Source organism: Numida meleagris, chromosome 5 (genome assembly GCF_002078875.1).
Source record: "Numida meleagris isolate 19003 breed g44 Domestic line chromosome 5, NumMel1.0, whole genome shotgun sequence".
NCBI classification, from domain to species: Eukaryota; Metazoa; Chordata; class Aves; order Galliformes; family Numididae; genus Numida; species Numida meleagris.
Window position 1 is genome coordinate 18,413,152 of NC_034413.1, and position 25,178 is coordinate 18,438,329.

The 25,178-nt window shown below is 48.9% G+C and overlaps 1 long non-coding RNA gene across 1 annotated transcript in view; it reads left to right on the forward strand.

The window, feature by feature from the left end:
• LOC110399775 overlaps window positions 1–25,178 on the forward strand; it is a 95,728-nt gene that overhangs the window by 53,779 nt on the left and 16,771 nt on the right. The window contains exons 4-5 of the long non-coding RNA XR_002439399.1: window positions 18,916–19,126; window positions 19,331–23,808. This is a non-coding gene — a long non-coding RNA (uncharacterized LOC110399775). The remainder of the gene's footprint in view (window positions 1–18,915; window positions 19,127–19,330; window positions 23,809–25,178) is intronic.

The following is a 25,178-nucleotide window of genomic DNA, read 5'->3' on the forward strand; positions in this document are numbered from 1 at the left end:
GGATGGATGGAGGGATGGATGGAGGGATGGATGGATGAAGGGAGGGGGGGAGGGAAGGATGGATGGAAGGACGGACGGATAGATAGGTGTGGATGAGAATGGTCCTCGAGGTGGATTTGCATGGCACAGAGGTAGGGACGGCTGAACACAGCAAAACACAGAGATGGCTAGTTGGTTAAGAAAGGTGAAAATGGAGCTGGACTTGCCTCATCAGGCTGAGAGCAGGAAGCACGCTCATGATGGGGAATTTTTGAAATTGAAGAGAATCGTGAACAATAGAATCGTTACAAGATTCCTAAACTTACTGAAATTGATATTAAGGTCTTTATTCTGTGCTATTCCCTGTGGTGGTGCTCATTTTGAATGCAAAATAGATGTCCATACCATGAAAGACACAGGGTTGCATTGGCTGTTGGGGAAAAGACAGTCAAACGTTTTGCCTTCTTGAGGGAAGCAGAAAACAACCTGGGACTGGAGGCTAATTAAATGAGTTGCAGACATCTGCAAAAAATTCCAGCTTGGAAAGCCATTTGAGTGGTTATTTCTAAAGTGTCAGCATTAGGTTTCAGAACTGATGTACAGAGGTGGGTGTAGGCAGCTTCTGCGTTTCTCAGCTACCATCCAGGCTGTCTGTGGACTTAGGTAGACATCACTGCATGTGCGTGTTCAATTCCCCTCTTTAATATCTCCTCCGGGCAACATATTTTTTCTATTTTTTTCTTTCTCTCTTTTGTTTATTTATTTTTGATGTTGAGAAAGTTGATATCAGTACAGCTCAGTTCTAAGGATTCATCTACAAATTCCTTGGTAGTCACATCTTCAACTATGGAAAGTTTGAGGTGAAATCAACCTTTTTTATGCTCCAGAAATCATAGAATCATAGAATGGTTTGTTTTGGAAGGGACCTTTAAGATCATCTAGTTTTAACCCCCTGAAACTAGGGGCACCTCCCACTAGACCAGGTTGCTCAAGGCCCCATCCAGCCTGGCCTTGAATGCCTCCAGGGAGGGGGCATCCACAACCTCACTGGGCAACCTGTTCCAGTGTCTCACCATCCTCAGCTAGGTTTACAAACAAAGAATAGCAGATATGAAATATGCTGGCATATTTGCAATGATATTGTCTACAGTCCCAACACTAAACCAACATATTCATGTTAGGATGAGAGTTAGTGAACCCACATGGCTCTTTGCTCTTCGTGTGCCCAGTCCCAGGAGTTGGGCAGAAGTGCCACCATCTCCAGGAGCGGTGGGAGGCAGTGCCTTGTCAGGACACTTGTGCAGAAGGATACAGAAGAAAATTCAGAGCTGTCAGTGGAGGAGTTAAAGTCACCTGTTGTTCTTTAACTCCTGACCCTTCCTGCTCTTTCACTGTGACTCTGAATGACAACTTTTTCTTCCAAGGTAGTGGATATAGAAGTGTTTAGAAGAGTCCCAACAAGTTCAGCCCTTACTGTCACCAATGCTATCACTAGCATCATTATCACTGTTTGCCTCCTAGCACCCGTCCCCAAGGCCTCCACTGAGCTGAGCACTGTACAAATGCGCTGTGAGAAACTAATCAAAGGCACAATGACTTGCGTGGGTTTTCATAACACATCTGTGGCAGAGCTAGGAGAAGAAAGCAAACCTTTGAGCTCTCCTTGCTAAGCCAGAGATGGCCATTGCATGCCTTCAAGCACTTTGAGCAGAGCTTTCATGTCAGGGCTGCATCCTTTGGCTGGCAGTGAGCCTGTGCATGCAGAGGGCTGCTGGCTAATCCCACATTACCAGTGATGGGAACAAAGAAGCCAGCAGGAACTGATTTAACTGGATCCTCTTGGGCCCCTGCTGCAATTCCAACTTAACACCAGCTGGGGCACCCTGGTGAAATACTCCCAGAGCTTTTGGCTCCTATTCTTTCAGGTTTTCTGTGGCTCTTAGCCAGACAGATTTGGGTATGCTTCTTGCTGGCTTGAGAAGTTTGAATAATGTTGCAGAGTTGCCCACATTAGCTGCAGCCAAGAGGTTGGCTTTAAACTGTGTTTCTCTGACCTTCTTACTCTTTCCATCCCTTTGCTCTTGTGTTTTTTGCTTCATTCAGATGAAGTGTTGTCTTTCTTTCTTGGCCCCAGCCTCTAGTCCCATTTTTCCTCCCCTGTTTTCCACAGATATTTTACCCCTCACTGTTCCTGAATGCTCAAGTCCAGGCACATCCCACATAGTTTGCCAGCTCTGGCTGGGGCAAACTCTGGCAAAATGACCTTGCCCTTTTCAGAGGCAAAGTGGAGCAAGAGGACTGTGTCCAGTTGCAGAGACAGAGTGAGATGTTTGCCCTGACCCAGGACCAGCCTAACCCAACCAGCCCAGCCAAGGAGACCTGTTTGTTAGTCCATCTAACAGCAAGTCTCAGAAGAGTCTCGGAGAGAAGCAAGGACAAGAGCATCTGGACTGTATTGTCTGTGGGTTCACCTGATGCTAGGACATCAGCCTAATGCTCCCTCTGCTGTGGGGCCAAGGGGAAGGTGCAGGGAAGTAAGAGCTGCATGCTCCCCTTCCCTATCCCTGCTAGCAGCAGCCTTGTGTCTACAGCTCCACATGCTCTCTGCCACCTAGCAGGTGTCCCTGAAGTCCCAGAGTCTTTCCCCTAATCAGCCCATTTCCCTTGGCTTGCTCCCAGAGGACTCAGTGCTTGCAGGCTCTGAGGTGTCTCTATCACCGGCTGTCAGGTAGAGCCCTCTCTGAGCACTCCAGCAGACCTTTCTTTATTTATTTTTAAAATTCCCCTGAGCCTACAAAGGTCGTTTGAACAAATTGGAGCTGACAGACATTCACTTGGAAAAAAGCCCATTGCACCATGATAAACTCCGCTTAAAGAGAAACAAAAGTGCCAGGCAAGGGAAGAACAAATGAGCAAATGATGAGAGATTTGCACTGTTACCATTAGCTTAGGAGATCCTCACCCCCTCCCAGTTTGCATCATCATCTGTGCCAGCATTGTTCATTTCAGTGCAGCAGGATCCATTGGTGTGGATGGGTGAACCAGGGCATTGTGCAAGGCCATGGAAAGAGCCATTCAGGCACCAAAGAGACCATGCAGGCAAATTAAGCTGATGGAATGTAGACCCAGTGTTGAGGAGAGGGAACCAAAGCCTAGAGTTGAGGTGCTCCACCCTCGGTTACACAGATGATGACCAGCTGAGCTGCAAACTGACCTAAGACTGTGAGTGCCACCCTTCCAGTCCCTGGTCTCCTTTTTGCATCTGTCTGTATCCATGCAGTTGTGGGGACATAAGCATGGCCTTACACCTTGCTATGTACCTTGCTGGAGAATGCAGCACTGCCACCACTCCATCCCATGTGCAGAGTCCTCTTGCATGACAGAGATAGCCCAACAAGCCACAGCCTTCTGCAAAGTGTCAGGGATGCTGTCTTGCCTTCAGCTGGCAGCCAGAGGAGCTGCCTGAGGGGCTGAGAGAGACAGGAGAGGAAGAAGTCAGATGTATCAATCTTTGTCTGTACTGTGCTGATGAAACTTGTGCTCTCTCCAAAGATATTTCTTAATGCCTCCCATTCAATTTGCACATTGTTCCTTTGTGCTTTACTTGTTGCCCTTGAAGCAAAGGCAATTGGTTTCTCTTCTCCTCTGGGCATCATGTGGGATCCAAGTGCCTTCAGCCCCACATGGAGCTGCAGCAGCTGCCAAATGTCCTGGCAAGCTGGGATTGTATCTCAGAGAGGAGCAGCCCTGGGCTTGTCACACTCACCTGACTAGGTTCAGGCTAGGATTCCCTGTACCACACAGCCAAGTGAGAAATGAACAGCTCCAACTGCAGATCTGCAAGCTCAGAAATGGCAGGAAGCGACTGGTACACCTTGCAGATAGGAACAGAGCCGTGCCCTCAGGGCATCAGGCGGAAAAGCCCAGGCCACTTACTATGGATTCAGCACAGACTCAGCACTGAAGGCTTTCTGCAGTCAGCCTGGTTATAAATAGGGGCTGGCTGTCCACGTTGAGAAGCAACTATCACCATTTGGGCAAAACTGTCAGCTGCATGAGACCTGAGCCTAGTGGATAGATATCAAGATCACAAGCAGTCCCAAGCCCAGCTCAGCTCTCTTAAATCCTACCCACCCCAAGTGCACTGTCCCTCTGCAGTGCTGGCACAACAGCATCACCAATTCTCTCCGCATGAGAGACCTCCAGTCTTGGCTGGATGTTCCCAATCACGCTGACCTTTGATCCAGCTCAAATGGTGCTAACTTCAACGTTCTGTGTTTGGGCTCCCTGCCCAACATTATGGTTAAGTGTTACAGCAGTGCCTTTCCCACTGCCCAGTTTCTCTCTAGCAAGCCAAGACTGTGTTTCTGCAGTGCTGCAGTTAGATCTGTTTGACCTTTCCCTGTCATGTGAATGCCTGGACAAGTCAGAAGGGCTCGGCAGAGGTGGGTGGAGTCCCCACACTGCAGAGGTGGCCAATCTAGCTGCTTGCCTGCACTGTTCCACCTCCTTCCCCCTCAGGGGTCGGCCTTCAGCTGTGCCTACTCCTGTAGTTAAGATCAGTTCTGCCTTCCCTCCAAGTGGTGTCTGACTGCTGACCAGCCACACTGCAGAGCCACCACCCAGCCCTGGGTGACCCATCCAGCCCTGCTGGACTCTGCCTCTGTGGCCTGGCTCACCCCACGCTGACCTTCAGAGCCTCTCTACTTTGCTGTGTCTTTAGAAATTACTTGAGCATGAAAACCACAAGCACAGGAAGTCCACCAGGGCAGTCCTGCCCCTGGACCCCTGCTCTTAATCTTGGCCCTTCTGCAGCCCAGCTGAATCATTCAGCTGGGGTTATATATAACGTGAGGTGTCATTCTCTGTCAGGATCCATGCCTTGTCCATGAGGATAACAGCCCTGACCCTGATTTTCAGCTTTTTGAGTCCATGACTGTCCTTTATTTGGTACATGGAACATGAAGTCCCTGCTTAGGGCTGATCATAGAATCATAGAGTCATTGAGGTTGAAAAAGACCAAGATCATCTAGTCCAACCATCAACCCATCCTCACCGTGTCCCCTAAACCATGTCCCTCAGACAGTCCCTCAGATGCTTCTGATCTCACATAGAATCACAGAGAATCATTAAGGTTGGAAAAGACCTCTAAGATCATCCATTCCAATCATCCACCTGCCACCAACATTACTCAGTAAACCATGTTCCTTAGTACCACATCTCCATATTTTTTTAACACCTCCAGGGACGATGACTTCACCACCTCCCTGGGCAGAATTGGCATTCTCTCTGAAAATAAGTTTTTCCTAATACCCAACCTGAACCTCCGCTGGCGCAACTTGAGGCCATTCTCTCTCATTCTATCACTGTTACCTGGGAGGAGAGGCTGACCCCCACCCTGAAAGGAGGTTGTGACCTCCTTTCAGGGTGCTGTAGAGGGCAATAAGGTCTCCCCTGAGCTTCCTCTTCTGCAGACTGAACAATCCCAGTTCCCTCAGCCGCTCCCCGTAACACTTGTGCTCCAGACCCTTCACAGCTCAGTTGCCCTTCTCTGGGCACGCTCAAGGGCCTTGATGTCTTTCTTGTAGTGAGGGGCCCAAAACTGAGCACAGCACTGGAGATGCGGCCTCACTAGAGCTGAGTACAGGGTTATAGAGCACTCAATCCCCTCGCCCAGATCAGTGAACATACTAGGTAGGTACAAGTGGCAGTAAAGGGTGACTCTATTCCTGCTTCTGAACCTCTGCTACCAAATGGTCACAGCAGCACACAGGACTAGCCAAAGTACTGAGTAAATGTTGCACAAATGTTTTGATTTCAATATAATTTAAATATAATTTTTCAGTATAATTTCTGTGTAGTAGGATTGTAATGGAATTGCAATGTGTGTAGGAATTAGAAACTCTAATTTTTTTTCTAACAGATTCCTTTGGTCTGAAGCACATTTTTATTGGCATTATTTTTGAAGTATTTTTCTCCATATAATGCCTTTTCAGTCAGCTTTGGTTACAGATACGAATTTTAAAACTGGGGTGAAATATGATAGAAAATGGAGTATGTTTCTATTGATGGCAATCCTTCGTGCAGATTTGACCTTTGGGGGAAGAGGAAGGTTGTTTTCTCACCAAAAAAATCTCTTGCCAAAAATGTTGCCCTGGTAACTGAAGCTGTAGAGAGGAGCCTGGATCATTCTGCTAGCCATTAAAGGGAATCTGACTCTGGAGAGCAAGAGACGGGCCCTGGAGATGGTGAAGTATGAGATGAGAAGCGGGCTGGTGGATGATGAGAGGAGCCTGGGATGCAGGACATGCCTGTGTAGGCATAGGGTTTGAAATGCTGCATAGGGGCAGAGGGGATGTGGGAGGCAACGACTCTGGCTGGTGGGGCTTGGCATCAGCGTAGAGGATCTCATACAATGCTTTCTCACAGATGTTTCAAAAATCCCCCTGCAAGTGCCTCCTTCCCCTTGCTACAGCAAAGATCAGTTTCTCAGCATTCCCTTCCCTTATCCCTCACCCCATAACCATACCCATCTCCTGGCAGCCCTCAGCCCCTTTGCTGGCAGATAATGAGGGGGGCTGGGTGGGCTGCCCCTCCTGCACTCCTGCACTTCCCTCTGGATGCCAGCAACAAGTTTAATTGGAAAAAAACAAGGCTGACTTGGAGGCAAGGCAAGGAGGCAGGGAGAGCCTGTACCAGCTGACACCATGATCGATTACCTGGAACTCCACCTGACACTGAAATTAGGGTTTTTTAATGATAGGCCGACTCTCCCTGGATGTGAAATTCAAATGATCTCCAAAGCTTCCCTGCGACCATCACTCGCTGCACGCAGTGGTACACGCCACATGCAGGTACTTTGTCTCTGTCACTGCTGAAAGGACATTGTTATTACCAACAACTCTTTGTATTAACCAGTCTCCTACCTAATAGACAACACTTTACGTTCTGCACCGTTACCCAGTCAGGGCTGCCGTGTGCCTGAGAGACACATGCTTCCTCCAGCTCCCCTGGGGGCATGGGAAACCAGTGCTCAATAAGAGACACCTCAGTGTGGGAGGTGCACACACATTTGTCCCCCCGCTGCCACCAGCACCATAGTGGTGGTCACCTGTGTTTGCTTTGGATGAGGGAGGGGACGTTTTTTTCCCAGCAACGTTTTTCCCATCCCAAGGAAATGCTCCAGGCATTAAACACAATTTCCTGCATCATGTTGCTTAATGGGGATTTGGAAAACCACATGGAGGAAGACTTCCTAGCACAGGCAGCAATGTCGCTCTGTTTCCAGAGTCCTCCAGAAGCACTGGGGAAGGCATCATCACCAACCTTTGGATGGTTGGAGCCTTTGGATGGACCACATGGTGCCAGTAGGAGGTAGCACATGTTCTGTTTGGGTGGTAGAGATGCTAGAGGGAAAAGAGAAAGGCCCTGGCTCCAAAGCCATTCCCTGCAAATTCAGATTTCATCCCACGATGAGTACTGTGGGAAGGTTAGATGGGGACACCAACTGTTCCCAGCTCCAGCAGGAACCGCTTTGGGCTGTGTTGAATGAGAAAAGCTGGACACACGTGGGTCTGGATGCATAACTCAGACCTTCTGGTTTGCCTCACCAAGCGAAACCCTGGGTGATGACACTGACATTTCTCACAGGCTGACCACTGCAGTGCCCATTTCTTACCTCAGTTAGGCACCTACTTTGGCATATTTAACAAAATAACCCAAGCAGCCTCAGTTTCCAGTTTAAGAGGTGCTTCTTGTATTTGACAACATGTGGAGATCACTGATGAGGAAATGCTGCACAAGTTGCATTGGGAAATTCACATATTCTCCCAGCTTTCCCTCTCCATTTTACCCATATTGCGGAAAGAGGGGGGTCTTTTCCCAGCCAACGCTCAGCACTGAGCACTGTCCTGTGATCTCGGCTGCCCTCTCTGGCCACCTGTCTGAGCATGCATCCAGCAGCTCTGGCCTCTTTCATCAGGGGGTGTCAGCTGCAGAGCTGGTGCTCATTGTTCAAGGTCTGCAGATACTTTAAGCGTGGGGAGAATGGCGCGGTGCTTTGCTGATGTGTGGGATGCCTCTGCCCCATGCCACCCCATCCCACTGGGTGCCCTGGGCAGCCTGTGCCAGCCGTGCTCCAAGCGCAGGAGCTGAGCAGAGAGGGGACGCATGCGGACAATGTTCCCTGCTTTCCTCCATCGCCCGGTGAGCAGCCCCTAATCTGAGGGGCGTGCCAGTATTAATGCCTTTAATAACGACGGATCAGATTGTATGAAGAGTTTTAATTGATGTCTATATCCCTGGAAACATAAAAACAGCCATGCAAACGTCTTACCACTATTATTTTATCAAAGGTTTTGACGTGGCTGCTGCATAGGAGATGTCAGGGAAAAAATTCATGTCTGCAAGGCACAAACAGGCGAAGTAATGGGATATAAATCAAAAACAGTGAAAGGGGAAAGTGGTTAGTCACAAGATCATAGAGTTTTCACTACCAGGGAGAGCAGTGAATTCTCAATACAAGCAGCAGAATTCATTCAGTCCCAGGGGCCACCAGTTCTCTTCCCCTGCCCGCTCCCCAGTGCACTCATGCCCCTCTGCCGCATGGTGGTCCTGGGCAGAGGACGGCAGTGCAGGAGGTCATTCTGCTCCTGTGTGTGCAAAACACAAGGATACTTAGCCCAAATATGGGGTTACAAACTGCATACCCTTGTCTTTGTATGAATAACCCTTGAGCATGTTCATTCAGCTTGCATCACTCACTGCTCTACCAGCCCACTCCTAAATCCAATTTTTATTACAGAGGGGACAAACTGAAGTGTGGGAGATGAAAGGGGCCAAAAGCTTACTCCAGGTTGGTGGCAAAGAGGAAGGAAAGCATGAGGTGGGTTCACCTTGTTTGCCCCGGTGTAGCATTGGGGCACCACCATACAACACCAGCAGCAGAGCAGTTTCAGACCTGCTGCTCCTCAGTGAACAGCTCTGACCTTCAGAGCATGTGGCTGGGACCCCACTGCTGACCCATGGCATTGTTGGACTCTGTTGTCCCCTCTCCACTGCCAGAGCTCAACTCCTGATCCAAGGCAACTGGGAGCTGCTCATGAGCACCTCACGAGTTGATGTAAGGTACTGGTGCATGTAAATGATGTAAATGTGCTGGTGCATTGCAAGCACTTTATTTCAGCTCCCTGCAGTGTTCCATGGGGTGCCATGCTGTTTTGGGAAGACATCCAAAGTGACCAGAGGCTGGGAAGGCATCGCTGCATTGTGAGAAGTGCCTGCCTTCTCCAGGGCACTGCTGCAAGGACGCGCGCAGCATAGACCCCTTGCCTAATTGCTTGGGTTGCAAATGTGAAAACCTGGAGAGAGGGTAAGGTGGTGGGAGGAGAGGGAGCGAGGAGAGGATGAAAAGGAGGAAAAACTGGTGAATAAAAAGAAATTTGAAAAAAAGTAAGTGAAATATTCAAACTGGAAAGTGATATTATAGAAAACTGCAGGGAACACGCTTGAGTGCATTCAAATTTATTCAAACTCTGCGTCTGACATTGATGAATGCAACAGCTTTTTCCACAATATGTAGAGCGCACAGGGCATTTAGGATTGCAGCATCCCTTTTGCTGCAGCTGTCTCAGGGCCTGTTGTGAGCGCTGTGCAGACCCCTACTCCAGGCCCTGGTGTGCCCCCTGAGTGAAGGGGCCAGGAAGCCATTGGGAAGGGAGAGAAAAACAAAACAAAAACAAAAGGTTTTCAGCAAAAGATGTGGGAGGAGAAGTTTCAAGGCTGATCCAGCCTTACTGTGCGTGAGGTCTTTATCTCTGTCGGACAGGGGGACACGTCTTTCAGATGGATGCTCATGGAAAGAGGTGCAAACTCATTGGTGTGCCAAGTAGACATCAAGCTTTCTCTTTTCTGCTGTGTCTGGACAGCACAGTGGAGCTGCCCTGCGCATACCTTTTGGTGCTGGAGCTGGTGCTGCTGCCCCTGCCCTTTCCAAGTGGGACACACTGCTCACAAGGTCTGCCCGTTGGTCTGGGCTGCGGGATGCTGGGAGGCAGCCACACATGGAGGGGATGGAATTCCGTCCTTCCTACTCCTTCTACCCATGAATACCTGAGACAAGCTCTGATTTTATTTTTTTTCTTTTTCCAAGGCTTTTATACCTTCAGGGTATTATATGCCCTAAGGGTCTTATATCTAGGACACGCGAAGCCTGAATTCATCTTCCAGGTGCACAACAAGCTCCCTGTGTGTTGGGTCAGGTCAGGTCAGCATTGCAGACTGCGTTCCCCATCGATGATGTCAGAACTAATTCAGCAGCCTGGTGGGTTTTTTTTCAGCGAGAGATGTTTTTACAGTGCCGTCACTGCAGGTTTTCACATTTTTCTCAGTGCCTTTCTGCTAAAGTACTCTATGTAGCACTTATAATTTCTGATCTAGACTTTTGGCTTTCCTTTCTTTCTTAGATCTATTGTCTGTTACTGTGGTGGCTCCATCTTTTGCTCAGATGGGGACCAAAGTGTTTGGCACATGAGGAAGCCTGGCTGCTGGTCCTCCACCTTCACAAACAAGAGCAGCACACATCTCAGTTTCTTCTATGAAAGGACTGCAGTGCATTGGCACAGGCTGCACAAGGAGGTGGTGGAGTCACCGTACCTGGAGGTGTTGAAAAAATGTGGAAATGTGGCACTAAGAGTCACGGTTAGTGGGGATGGTGAGGATGGGATGATAGTTGGACTAGATGATCTTAGTGGTCTTTTCCAACCTTAATAGTTCTATGATTCTACAATGTTCGAAAGCCAGGACTTGGTTTGATGGACAAATAGGAAGCAAGAAAATGTGTGGTGCCCCAGCAGCAGGAGACCCTTGTCAGAGCTCTGAGTCGTGCCTTGGGAAGGGCAGCAGTCCTCAAACGGGTGGTACCAGCGGCCACCTCTGCCTCATCCCAACCCCGGGCTGTGCCCAGCGGGGTGGGCAGGGACATGGGCTGGGAGGTGATGTGTTCCTGAGGTCCATTGGGCAGTCTGGGTAGGGAATGTGTGCCACATCCTGACAGGGGAACCTAGAGCTTCTCCCTCTCCCCCTCTCTCTCTTTTTCTCTTTAGATCGTCGTCATGGTGTAAACAAACAAGCTAAACTCTATGAGATTTACAGTGCCCAGCTTCGGTGGCTTCCAGTGCGGCGCAGTGAGATATTTCTGTACAGGCAGGCTAAGCACTTTCCATTTTATACCTCAGCAGCTTTATAGCATCTTAAGGATTTCTGTGCATGCCTGGCTTCACTCAGAGGGAAAAAAATCAAGCTTGTAAATAAATACTAAATATATATGAACAAAAAAGACAGAAGGGAACAGAGAGGGACACACACGCACACACACACACTGGCAGAAGTGAGAGGTGATGCAGAGAGAGGGGACTGAGCAGAGATGGAGGGACCTGAGATAAAGCAGAGCCCTATCTGAGGATGGGCTCTCCTCCACCACAGCCAGATGGAAGGAAGATAAGCCCAAGCTAGCAGCTCCTGGCAGTTTGGGAATATTGATTTCCCACTGGGAGAGGCTGATGGCAGTGCCTGGGGTTAAGCCGAGGGGGCAGGAGAAGGAGTGCTGCCCCTCAGCCAGTACTCATCCCCATTGGGTGCTCTGCACCTCTCCATGTCACCTCTCCAACATTGGATAAGCATGTCCCAAAGCCCGACCCCATCCCACAGCAGATGTCTTCGGTCCTGCACAACCCAGAATGGGACCTCCTGTGTACTCCTGCACCTGTCAGGAGGGTCAAGTCCAGCATGGGAGGAGTGGCACCTTCCTGTCCTCCCTCCTTGTGACCCTTTGCTGCTCTCATCAGGAGGACAGGAGCACAGCCTGCAGCTGAGACCACAGGGGATGCTCACTGCCCTCTCATCTGCCATGAGTGGATCCCACTGCCCAAACAACTCCTAGGGATGGTCAACAGGCTGTGCTTTGCATTTCATGTTGGTGCCAACAGAGTTTAATCCCTGGTCAAGATCTGTCACCTGCACCTGTAACACAGCAAAGAGCCCTGGCTGAGTGGGTAGCAAGCAGCAGCAGGACACGTTTCCTATGGGATCCTTCCTCTCTCCCAGGTAACATGGCTTCAACACAGATCCAGCAGCCTTCTCTCAGGGATGGTGATGGGATGAAGAAGTGAAAAAGGAACTTAGCACCACGGATGGGAGCTGAACAGTGTTTGATATTCTGTAGACCTGTCATCCATGAGGACTATACTGTACCGTGTGTGGAAAGCACAGAATAGAATTGTAGAGTCGTAGAATCACAGAGTCATGGAGTCATAGAGTCAGAGAACCATAGAATCATACAATCACAGTTTCACAGAGTCATAGAGCCATAGAATCATGGAATAGAATCATAGAGTCATAGAGTCATGGAGTCATAGAATCATAGAAACACAGAATATCCCAAGTTGGAAGGAAGCCATGGGCACCCTTGCAGCCCAGTGGAGCTGAGCTGGGAGCCCTGCCTATAGGGCTGCAGCCAGGACTTCTTCCTACCGAGTGCAGCATGGAGGTAGCACCTCTCCATCCCCAGGCATGGGCTACCCCAGCTCCACTGCCAACACCACCTCCTCGTGTTGGGCTGGGAGAGGGGAGCATCCCCCTTGGGTCGCTGGCAATTCCTCACCAGCCTTTCCATGCCCAGGACTCGCTTCCACTTCTCAGATATTAAGTATTCAAACCTCATTTACATCCTTATTTTTCAATTTGCTGCCACAGTAGTTTAATTTATTCTATATAATTTCTTTTTCTGAGGGGACATTAATCATTGCCCTGTGCTTTTTGGCGCCTGTGGGATATGTGTGTGTTTTTTTTTAAATCAATAAAATAAAGCAACCTTCCTTCCTCCTACCCACCCCCACGTTCCTTCCCACCCCCATTGTGCCCCTTTGCCAGAGGAGAGAAGTAGCATGTCTCTCACCGTTTCTTCCCCCCATTGTTTCCTTCATTTGGAGCCCAAACAGATTAACTTGTCTCATGGTTTCTGATGAAATACCATGCAAGCAGGGTGGGAACAGCACCAGGGCTGTGTCATTAGAAGGGCGGTTTTAGGATGACATCCCCACTGAACCACCGGAGCCTAGAGCCTAGAGGGGAAATTTGGTATGGAGAAAGGGAGGAGAAGGCAGGACTTGGGAAGGGAATCCACTGGTGGGGCAGGGGGAATGGGAGGGTGCAAGAGCAATGATGAACCGCAGCGTGCAGACGGGAAGATGGGGCAATGTCGACCGCAGGGCTACAGAGGAATGGAGAAAATAATGGAGAAGAATGACAAGGGGCGAGAGTGTGGGAAGAGGAGAAAGGAAAAAACAAGAGAACGTGACAATAAGAGAAGGACCTAAACACATAGTGTTTCTTCTGTTGAACTCCAGCTGGGTGCTCACTCTTTCGAGAGCAGCGTTTTCGCCCAACTGTGGAGCCTGCAGGGTGCGGGTTGCTCCCTGTGCAGGATGCGGCCATGCTGCGGTGCTGTGGGGCCCCAGGTTTTTTGGACACTGCGGCTGTTTCCTTTTGTTGTTATGCAATCTCTGATAATGAACGTCCAGTCCTGAGATGATGCTTAATGCGGTATTAGTCAGTTGAAATATAAGTGTAAATTACATGCCTGCAGCTAGAAAAAAATGGTTACAGCAGAAAGCATCCTTCTTTAGTAGCGTGCTATAATCAAGAGAGCAGATCAAAAAAAGAATTTTGATGGACTAGTTTTCCACTGGAAAATGCAGAATCTTCCAAATTGAACCATTTTGTGGAAATGTTAAATGTTGACTGGAACTTTTGGCAGAGATTTGAACTGACCCAAAGTGTAATGGATTATTTGTTTCTGCCTTCCTCATTATATTTATAAGTAATTTTGTTTTCAACACTATCAAAACATAAACTTTAACATGATTTTTATGCTTCTGCATTGAATTTGTCTCAGAATTAACATTCTGTTCTACCCCATCCTGCCCACTCCATTTTTTAATTTCACTTCATGATGAAAATTAATGTATAAATAACAGAATTTCTTGTAGGCTGAAACTTCTATTTCCTAAATGTTTCTGGAGATCAGCAAAGCTAGGAGGTAATGGAACATTTTTCCCAACATTATAACGAGACAGAAGTGTTAATTTGAAAACATCTATCTCCATTGAAAAAAATTTTGCTTTCAGTAGAAAAGCCAAAATTCTCCGCCATCTTCAGTAAAATGGGGTTGGGCATTGGGGCGTTGGTCTGCATCGATGCCCAGATCCACCCATGTGGTGAAGGGAACCACAGTGCCACTGTATGGCCCCAATCCTGCCATTTGGCAAATGGCACTCCATGGACCTCCTGTTCCTGCCATTTGCATTGGGCTCAGCTCTTTGCTGCCTGGGCTGGGCTGGACCCTTTGCAGGACGCACATCGCGGCGTGCCCTGGGTGGATGCAGCCTCTGCCCCTTGTCCATGCAAGGAGTTCAGCGCTCGCCTCTGTGCGGCGAGCGTTTCCCATGCATTTGTAGCTGTGCTTATGTTTCTTGCAGATGCCTCAGGGAGCACTCTGTGGAGCTGAAATAATGTAAGATCTGTTCTGCTCAGGGTGTTTCACTCCCTGGCTGGTAGGAATACCACGAGAAGACCAGATCTTGCAGTATTTCAGCCCCGTAAGTGGCTCCTTGAGGCAAAAAAAGACCCGTGAAGAAGAAACACAAACACAAATACCAAGATATTTGGCTTCCCAGTACGTTCATCCTCCTCTTCTGCTGTTCATGTACTCACTGGTACCCATGCAAAAATAGTAAAATTAAATTAAATTAAATAAGATAAAATAATAATTAAAAAAACCTTCAGTTACAAAACAGCGGTATGTGAATACTGCAGAGTGCAGCTTGCAGGTTTCATAAAATACTAGCACATACATATACAGCACAGGTATAGATGGGACAAAACAAAGACCTGCATTTTCAGTCACATTTGTCCATAGTTCTGCCGTAAAATTTGTGCAAACTGAGCCCCACAATGCACAGTCTCATAGACAAAATGCAACTGTACATGTGCTCATACATAGAACTGCCATGTGTCCATAATGCAGTCATGACAAAATCAGACTGGAGGAATCCCTGTGGCTGGGGGATCCGGACACTGGGCTGTAAGAGGTACCTTAGAAAATGTGCACAGGGCACAATAAGACGTGTGGTGATTTGGGGCATAAGGGACACCTGTGTTCCAGAAATCGTGTGTCCACCCACTCACATTCTGCTGAACAGGGGAAGCAGCCAGGAGGGGTGCTGGAGGCCAAGATTTGCAAAATTGGCTGATGCTAATGTCAGAATGTGCAACTTTTGTGTGAAAAAATTGCCCTTTTCCCTCCTGTTCTGCTCTGGAGCTGTCGGTGAGCATTCAACTGCTTTTGGTACAGTAGAACGAATCAACAGGGGTTTCCTTCATTTTGCATTGCCAAGATGTGGGGGACACATTTTTGGGGCACAAGGGAAACCCGAATCTCCGTATCCTTGTGGGAGGGACTGGGCTTCCAGCAACAAGGTAAAGAAAGCCGGAAGTGCTGAGAAGATGGCACCATTCTTTAAAAGACCCACATTTCTCATCCAGACTTGTATTTGGAGGGATGTCCGGTTTCCTTTCTGCCAGTTTGGCATACAGAAAAACTTGTGGGTTGCACGTAAGGTACATTTTTCCAGCCAGGTCCATTCTTCTCTTTCATTTACTCTTTGTAATTTGTTCTTCTCCTCTTTGAAACACGTTAATTGCCTAATTAGTCTGCAGCATCAGCAGCATGTGACGTAGCCATCTCTTTCACATGTACACAACCTCTCCTCTCCAAATATGCAGTAGCAGCAAGCATCTCCTCTGAGCCAGTGTGGCAATGGGCAGAGCACAAAGGTCAGAAAAACCAGCAGTGGCCAGTCCCATCTGAATTGATTATGATGCCCTGGGCATCCTGCAGCCTGCTCACGGATGAGATGGGCAGCATGGATGCAGAGCTGCCCTCTGGAAGGAGCCAGTGGGGCACTGGTGGAGAAGCCCCATGCCAGCAGTGGGGCAGTGTCAGTGGGACATGGCCCCACTGGTGCAGGGCTGGGTGCTGCAGGTGGTAATGTTTGCTGCTGCTGCACAGAGGCAACCTTGGAAATTTCCTGGAACTCCAGGTCTGGAGCCAACCCCTGCTCGGGGGAAGGAGGATGCTGCGTCTCAGTCCATAAAGTCCCCAGAATGGGAGGAAGGGGCGAGAGACACACAAAGTCAGTAGTAAAAAGAAATGAAAGTCGGCAGCTTGCCACAGCCGAGTGCAGACTCTGCAGAGCTGCCTCTTTTATTGGTGCCCAGACTGAAGGGAGGTTTACGCTCTCAAACATGCCAAATTGGAAATGGAGTGCCGGCCAGAGCCCTCCAATGCTGCCTGGAGAGCCACCCTGAAATCTGCTGCTTCCCCTCACCTTTCTCTTCTCCACCCTTCCTCCTCATTTCCACTTCTCCATCTCTGCCCCCTTCATCTCTCATCTCCTTCTCCCCGCCATGGGCTTGTCCTCTGATGCTTCCCCTGTGGCTCCTGCCACCTTCCAGTGCTGGGAAGCCCCTTGAGTGCTGGGAATGGCCCAGCTTAGAGCCATAGAATCATTGAATCATTAAGCTTGGAAAAAGCCACTAAGACCATCTAGTCCTACCGTCAATCCATCACCACCATGCCCTTGCTCAAGGGCAGTCAGTCTGAGTGGCCAAGGATGGATGAGGGTGACAGAAGGCATCTGGCCATCTCTTCCTACCTCTTTGCTGCTGAGCTGAGGGCAGTAATTTGCATTACAGTGACAGGACAGACTGTCGGTCTGTCCTTGTGTTTGTGCCATCCTGCTGGAGGGCAAAGCATGGAAGATGCAAGAAGCAGAGCAAACAGCAGACATGATGGTGATGGCACAGGGACTCGGCACATAACCTGGCATGATGTTTGTCAAGAACTGAAGTGCTGTGTATGCCATGGAAATTCTTTGCCTATTAACACTAAAACTTAAAGGCTTGGGATGACCCTTTAGGATGAAGCACTCAGACTGGACTTGATGTAGGGAAGTTTCTTCCTGACAAAATGGTACCCAAATGATGTCAGCTGGGTGCTGATTCCTCAGCAAGATCCCCAAGCAGGGCATTGAGTGCCTCGTAGGATCTGTTCAGACCTGTTGACATGTCAAGCCCATTCTGGGACACCCCATACACTTGTAAAAGAGCGCTAGAGGCTGAAGGTGAGACATCAGTCATCAGCTCCTCTGGGGACCTGGGCTCTCTGCTGCTCACCAGCTGATTTTTTTCCATGTCATTTCATTTATCCAATGCCTCAGTTTGCTGCCTGCAAAAGCCCAAAGGGATTATGACATCTGTTGTCACATTAAAACACAGTCTTGACTACGAGGAGGTCAGGTACCATGGTGGGAGCTGTTCCAGCCTGAAACACTGGTCTTGTCCTGCCCAGTGCTCTGCAGCACTGCTGCTTCTGGTGGGAAAGGTCTTGCTGGAGTCAGTTTGGTGCTCGTGGAGCGTCCTACAGCCGGCATGCAGGAAAATTGTTTGCTCTCATTCTTTCCTCCAGTTTTGGCTGCTGAAGCAAAAACACATAATAAAGAGGATTTTAATGACAATCTGCCAGCATGTTTAATATTCCAGCTTGAGGAATGATCCAGTGATGTACTGGAGCCAAGGGAAAGGATGTGGTAACTTCCAGCGGGCACCAAATTGATGCAAAAATAGGCAAACCTCACAGAGAACCAGGCCAGCTGCTTACAGCTGACCTGCACAAAGAGTTGAATGCTGAGTGTTGATTCCTGCAGTCAGTGTGTCATACAGGTCCATGCTGAAAGGAGCACGTGGGAGCTCTAGGCAGCTGTAAAGAGGATTTTTGTCCCCTGCAGCAATCAGCGAGTCCCTATTCTGCTCAGGGAGAGGGACTCTGAGTTTTTCACACACAACTCTGGTACTCCACTCTCCCTGCAGATTCAGGTCTGGGATGTGTTGGTGCTGTACTTGTTTGTAGCTGATCCTCTCTCTGTCTCTGCTGGATTATTGCCCTGCTTTGTTCTGTTACCCAGCTATTGTTCTCAGGCACAACATTATCTGGACGACTCTCACTGTTTCAGAAGCAGAGCAGCCTGCAAAGCTCCACTGACATTACCTGCTCTGCCAGGCAGGTGGCTGCAGAGAAAAAAGCTTACTGATACACTGCATGTCAGGAGGAATTTCTTGAGAGCAATGAAGATGGGAGACCTGTGAACATGAGGACCAGTGTCCTCTTCAGCCCCAACTGGCAATAGAATCCAATCTGCTCCTGGTCGTATCAACACTGCACCTGCCTGCGACAGAGCTTGGTTTCAGGGAGACTGGAGACTGATCCAGGGCACGTGTGGGATCTCCACTGCTCCCAGGTTCAGAGGACACCCCGTGCTGAGGGTGCATGTGGCCTGGCTCCCAATGGGACAGGCGGTACCACCGAACACTTCAGGCATGCTGCTGCCATCCCAGCCATGGCTGAGCTTGCAATGCAGGGAGGCTTTACGAGACCCAGGAGAGATGCTGAGGGCTGACCCTTTCTGTCATTGGGAGGGGAACTCTCTGGTTACCTCCAAGCAAAAGGACAAAGCATTGTAAGATATATTTAATAAAACAAAACCACAAAAAAAAAAAAAGAAAGAAAAAGAGGCCAATGCACGAGAAGGTAATGTGTTCATTTGAATAATGGGCAAAATCAAATTAATTCTACATTAAATAGTTCTGAATAAAGGGTTTAAGTCAGCAGTTTCAAACTTGTTTTCCTTAATTACTTTCCGTGTTTAATGTCATTAAGAAGATTAAAAATTCATTAACAAGAGTAGTAAAGTGGCAAATCAGTAAAGCTATCACTCCAGGTTAAAAACTACGCTGAGGTTGACACTTTGTACACTTCCACAGGCGCCGTGTGGAACGCAGCTGAGGACAGCCAGGGGGGGACACACCAGCCCCCTAAGGGGGTGCCTGGGGTCCAGCCTGGATGTGGCATCCACCAGCACCATGAGCTCGGTGCAGCACTCTGAGAAGGGCAGCGCAGACCACAGCAAGCATGGCAGTATAACCGTCGAATATGGCAAGCATCAGGAACAGACTGAAGCATGGAGAATGGCAGGTATTATAAAGCACTAAGGCGTGTTAAGGCAATCCAATTGCTTGATTGGCCTCGTGTCCTGAGCCCTCTCTGTTCGAAGACTCAGAGGGCATTGAGCACCAGGGAAGCACTGAGCTGTGCTGTGCTGGCCCCTGGGGATGAGGCAGGGTGGGAAAGGCTTCTCCTTTCACTGAAACACACCTCTTGTCCTATCACTGTTACCAGGGAGAAGAGGCCAACCCCCATCTCACTGCTACCTCCTTTCAGGGAGCTGTCAAGGGCAATAAGGTCTGCCCTGAGCCCTCTCTTCTCCAGACTGGACGCTTCCAGTTCCATCAGCCTTTGGAAGCCTGCCCCATGCTGCCCTCACAAACAGCCCCATGGTCCCTGATGCCGTGCATCTCACCCCAGCCAGGTCCACAGTGAAAGGTCACCTCCACCCAAACAGGCTCTATCTGGTAGGTAAAGCAGGTGGAAGGAAGCCATTGGAGATGTCAGTGATGTGCTCCATGTCACCCAACAGGGCCGTGGTAGGGATAGAAGGTGAGCCTTGCTGTCTCCAGCGCAGTGCGTGTCAGCTGGTGTCATCCTGCAGCAGCACTGAAAACCTGCCAATGCTGACCTTGCAAAACCAGCCTCCAGGAGTCATGACATCAGCTGTTTTACAGTCATCTCTTTGTATCTGCTTTATTTTCTGTTTCTTGAGCTCTTAAACAGACTTTAAGTATCTTTATCTTAACAGAGCTCTATCCCCATAGACAAGAGCACAGGGTGATGCTCCCTCTGCCTGCAGCCCCATGCCTGGGTCTTGGTGGTTCCCACCAGGATGCATAAAACAGGCTCAGGGGAGTGACTGATGAGTATTGGTCAATGCTATGGGAAAATCTGGAAATAAAACCAATATCAATCCCATTGTCCAGTATCAATCCCATTGCTAACCCTCAGCCAAAAGACTGAATGCTCCATCTGAAGAAGGGAAGTGTTTGTGGTTCAGATGGAAATCTTGGTGATCTCCAGTGCCAGCCCACCTCCCCATTCCTCCAGCTGAGGGATCCCATACACTCCTACCCACACAGATGGGCCTCATTCATGGTGCAGCCTGGTGGTTCCCTCAAGGAAGGATCTTGGCTGGTGACCCCCAGACCTGCCCACCCGTGGCTGTGAGGTGGCCAAGGCAAACCACTGTGGGTGATTGTCCTCTTGGTAGTCCTCTGTTTGGGATTGCTCTCCCCTCCTTGGCCAGGAAGAGGCATTCCTGGTCATGAAAAATCATTTTTGACAGAGAAAAGCACTGTGCTCCGTGACTCTGGAACTCAGCTGAAATCTCACCTGCAGCAAGGAGTAACACAAAACAGGCCATTGATTTTGTGACACAAGGAGGAGAAGATGGCCATGTCTGGATGGACACAGCTTTTAAAGAAGAAAGCATGCTTATTCTACATATTTTTCTAAGAGGCTGTGATCAGCCAGATAATGAAGAAGGGTCTGTAGGCTGTCCAGTGGCTGGATTTCCCCCTCCTTTGTTTTGCTTAGCAGAAAACACAGGTGTTTGTTTTCTTTCTGCTCGGTTTTGGAATAGAAATGTTTTTGTCTTCAATTGCCAAATATTCTTCGGACCAGAAAGTCAGAACCCTGCTCTGATGAGCAGCACGACAGAAAGACACATTTGCCCCTATTTTTCTCTGGCTTTGCTGAGGGGTTCCCATCTGTGGGGCTGCATTCGTCCCTCCCAGGCTCTGTGGGATCAAGCAGAAGCCTCCTCGCTGCCCATTCTCACCACATCCCTTTGTTCCCAGGAAGCTACAGCAACCTCGTTTTGGAAGCAGGTGGGAGGAGGGAAAACGCTTTTTTTTTTTTTTTTCCCCTTTTATTCTTTTGCAAGCTTTAATTATTGAAGGACTGAATTTGAGCTGTTCTTGTCTTCTTCCTTCCCATCATTTCCCGGACAGCATTTCTAACAAAGGCCTGTGGCTTGGGTTTGAGGATTTTTTTTCCTTTTTCTTTTCCCCTCCAGAGATCTAAGGGATGTAATGAGACACCAGCACCCTCTCCTCCCTGCAGCCCCCAGCCCAAGCCCTCCGCCTTGCCAGCCCATCCCGGCTGTCCTGCTCCCGGGGGAGGGAGGGCACCCGACCTGGACAGTCCTCCTGGGAGGTGAGCACGATAGAGTTACAAGGGGGAGCAGCTTGCACACTGCCTCCACTTTGATGAGGGAACATTTCATTATATCTATCTCCCCCCAGCCTTCTCCCAGTGAAAAAGATCTCCTATTGTCTAGGCTAATTTGTCCTTTTTGCTTAATGCCCCAACCTGTGTGCTAAACCCTCAGCTCACGTTACTCCACCACCCATCTCTCCGACTCCACTACCAGAGCCATATAATGCAATAGAAGGAGTCTGTGTGTCCTCCTTACGCTCTTTGTGCCCTAGGGCAATACCAGGATCTCAAGCCCTTCAGGCACAAAAGAAGTTGGAGCATGTCAATTAGGCATGGCCGTAGAATCACAGAATCATAGAATCATTGAATCATTAAGGTTGGGAAGGACCACTAAGATCACCTAGTCTGTCAGCTCATCACCACCATACCCACTATTTTCCTCAGTGCCACGTCTCCAGGTTTCATGAACACCTCCAGGGACAGTGACTCCACCACCTCCCTGGGCAGCAAGGTGTCTAAAAACCTCCAGAGATTTGTATTCCACAGACCCAGGTCTACCGGAGCTTGCAATGTGGAGCAGTGCCATACGACCTCACCATGCCAAGTGTGGTCACATCGCTTGTGTCAGCTGGGGAGGATGGAAGAGAGCAGGACCCATCCTCCCAGACACCTCTCCAAGCTGTATGTCTGAGGTTCTGTACCAGACAAAGGCCGAGAGCCCATAAGGAAGCCAAGGAGCTGCCTTTGCCCCTCACTATGCTCCAGGAGTAGGGAGGCATCATCAAAAGGCATAATGCAAGGGGCTGGCATACACAGAGGATGGGCTGGAGAAAGAGAGCAGAGGAGGGAGGAGAGCAGAGCAGTTGCCAGGCTGACTTGAGCCAGAGTCTTTCATGGGGGGGCAAGGGGCAGGGAACATGGAGGATCAACATTGTCTTCTCCAAAGAGGAGAAGAAAAGAGTGAGAGAATGCAGGAGGAAGACAAAGGGAAACAGGACTTGTTGGGGAAAAGAGGGGGACGCTCAGGGATTGAAGCAGGCTGGGGTCCAACTTAATAAGAAGCGAACCAAAACAAAACCCAAACAAAAAGTGACTCAAGTTGGCTGTGGGCACCCCCTCCCCCTCCCGCCATCCCCAGAAGGCAGCAGAGCTGCGGCTTCAAACAGCCGCCTCACAATAAATTCATGGCAGCCAGGGCCGGGAAACAGGCTGCTGCAATTTAAAGGAAGCGTGGATTTGCATATTGAATTAAAATTAAGAGCTAATTATGCAAATAAATTATGACATTTGGCAGGAGAATTTGCTTCAAGATCATTTATTACGTTCTTTTTATAACAGTGCGAGCGTTTAACGGTCAAAGACAATATTTTAAAGGAAAATTAACGCAAGATTATTAACCTAAAAACAATTCCACATTAATGAGATGTATTTCTCTTCAACTTCTCACACCTGGCTGCCTATTGATGCCCAGCCAGGACTGTCTCTCAATAATTGGCATTTTTTTTTGCAGGCAAATATTGAATGAGGTGGTGAATGTTGCTTTGGACAAACTCACTTAGGAAAATTCCTTCAGGGTTTTAGCTTGCTGGTCTGTAAAGGGAAGTTGTGAAGGTCAAACATGTTTCATGTCGTTCTTCTGTGCGCTCGGACCGACTGGATCCGAATGCACCTGGGAGAGGACACAGCACCGGGTACCCCATCCACATGAGAATAAAAGCTCTCCTGTGAAAATGGGCGTGATTGCTTTTCAGAAGAGATGTAAAATGAAGGTCTTAGCCATTTGTGGTCATTAAAGGTCCCATGGCTTTTTTTCAGAAGATCGGAGCCATTAGCCCTGGTGTCTTGGCTCCCTCCAGCCCCACCAACTGCTGCTCGCCTGATGCTGGGACCTTCGTTTGGGGCCACTTTCTGCTCTGCCTGTCCCAGGGTTGTGCAGTGCCATCAGTGGCCAGGGCTCTCCCACAAGAAGGAAGGCTTCAAGAAAGTTCCAGGTTGAGTTTTGGATCAGAAAGGTTTGCTGGGACCCTGAGGGATGCAAATGGCTCCAGGACTCCAAAGATGCCCATTCCCGTCCATTGTCTGAGAAGAGTACCCAGCCCAGGCTCATCCCACACAGCTGCAGTGGTTGACTATTAGCTGGGAGTGTGGCTGTGTGTCTACAGGGTCAGCTCTTGTACAAATAGGAAAGAGGCCCTGCCATTGGCTCCTGATGGAGGAGTATCTGAAAAAGGAGTTTGGCAAACAAAATTGGAGTGCTGCAGCCAGAAGGGATGCTGGGGAGCAGGAATGCAACTTTTGCAGCCAGGTTTCAGGAGCTCCCAGCTTGATGTTACAAGGGAGCTGCAGCCAGGAATGACTGGAGAGGAACAAAAGTCATACTCAGATGGCTTATGTAGCAAGAAAGAATTTTCCTCCAGGACAGTATTCTGCAGCTTTGCCAAGAAAGACCAGAGTAATATCCTTCGATCATCTTCACTCCTCCTGCTTTGCCTCTAGCCCTGGCTATTCTCCACTGAAATCTTCACACCCTTAGGGCAGCATGGGAGGTAAGGACCCATATCTGGTTTTCCTTTTGTTCTATTTCTTTATCTCTGCATCTTAAATGTGCCCTCATGGAGCCATCTGCCTTTGTTAGGAGTTTTCTGAACTCCACCCCCTGCCAAAGCTGGAAGGGACTTCTCCCAGAGCTCAGTGGGCATTTCGCTGCTGAGGCAGCTGGACGGTTGCCTGTCATCGTTCTTCCACCTCCTCTCCCAGGGGATTTTCCCCGTCTCAGGTTCAAGGTGGAGAGGACATTTCCTGCTAAATCAGTCCTGGCGCACAGCGCACAATGGTGTGCAGAGCCAACCACAGGTAACAAATTGTGTTGCAATAAATGAAGGGTTTGGAGCCAGACAAAATGTGTGACATTTGAAGTTCTCAGCTCTCCTCCCTCAGAAAGGCAATCTGTGACTTCTGGGCCCTCCTTAATGACCCAGAGCCGGATGGAAAATAATATTAATAATAATAAAAGAAACAAAGAAGGGGCTGGCGCATTTTTTAAATAAAGAAATTTCCCTCATCTTGCGGTTAATTTAAAAGGTTTATTTCTTGAAATGAATCCTCTTCATCAAATCTCCGATCCTTGAAAATCAGTGCAACCTGCCTCTGTGGATAATGAATTGATTTGTAATGTAAATTATATAAAACACCCTCCCCGCCAGCATTTGTGTGTGAGTGTGTTTAATCTAAAGCGTTTAAGTCTGAAAATGAGCTTCTCCATCAAAAGTCTCGATTCCATTTACATTTCTTGCATACGAGTCAATTTGTGCCTGACCCAGTCTATAAATCACTGCCAAGGAGTGCTGTGTCTGTACCTCTCCTCTTCCCCCACCCCCTCCCCTCATCCTTCCATCCTTGTACATGCTATCTTCAAAATGGCATCTTCAGATGCTGCCTATAAACAGCCCCCATTCTCCGGCCAAACGCTGGCTAGAGGATGAGGGATCCTTGCCCCAAGAGGTGTGCAGCATGGGCAGTAGCAGCCAGGCTCTGCTGCCAGCTGCTCAGGAAGAGTCTCCCAAGAGAAGGCACCCTCTCTCTCGATGGCTCCTTTCCAACACGCGATTGCTTGGCCACCAAAGGAGCCCATGGCTGTTGCACGTTACAGGTTACGACCAGGTCTTCTCCAAGTGTGCATTAACATGGTCTTGGAAAATCCTCCAGGTGGGAATGATTTACACCTCCAGAGTCTTTGTCACAGTCTTTGTCTCCCCAAGTTTCTGATCACGCCAACATTTATCCTTTACCTCGTCCTATGGGAATACCTCTTTAGCTTTCCTCCTGCATACAGAAACCAGTGGACCACCCTTGCTGGTTGGATCTCAGTATGATAAGTTCCCAAGACCCTTTGGGAGAGCAAGGAATGTGCAAAAAG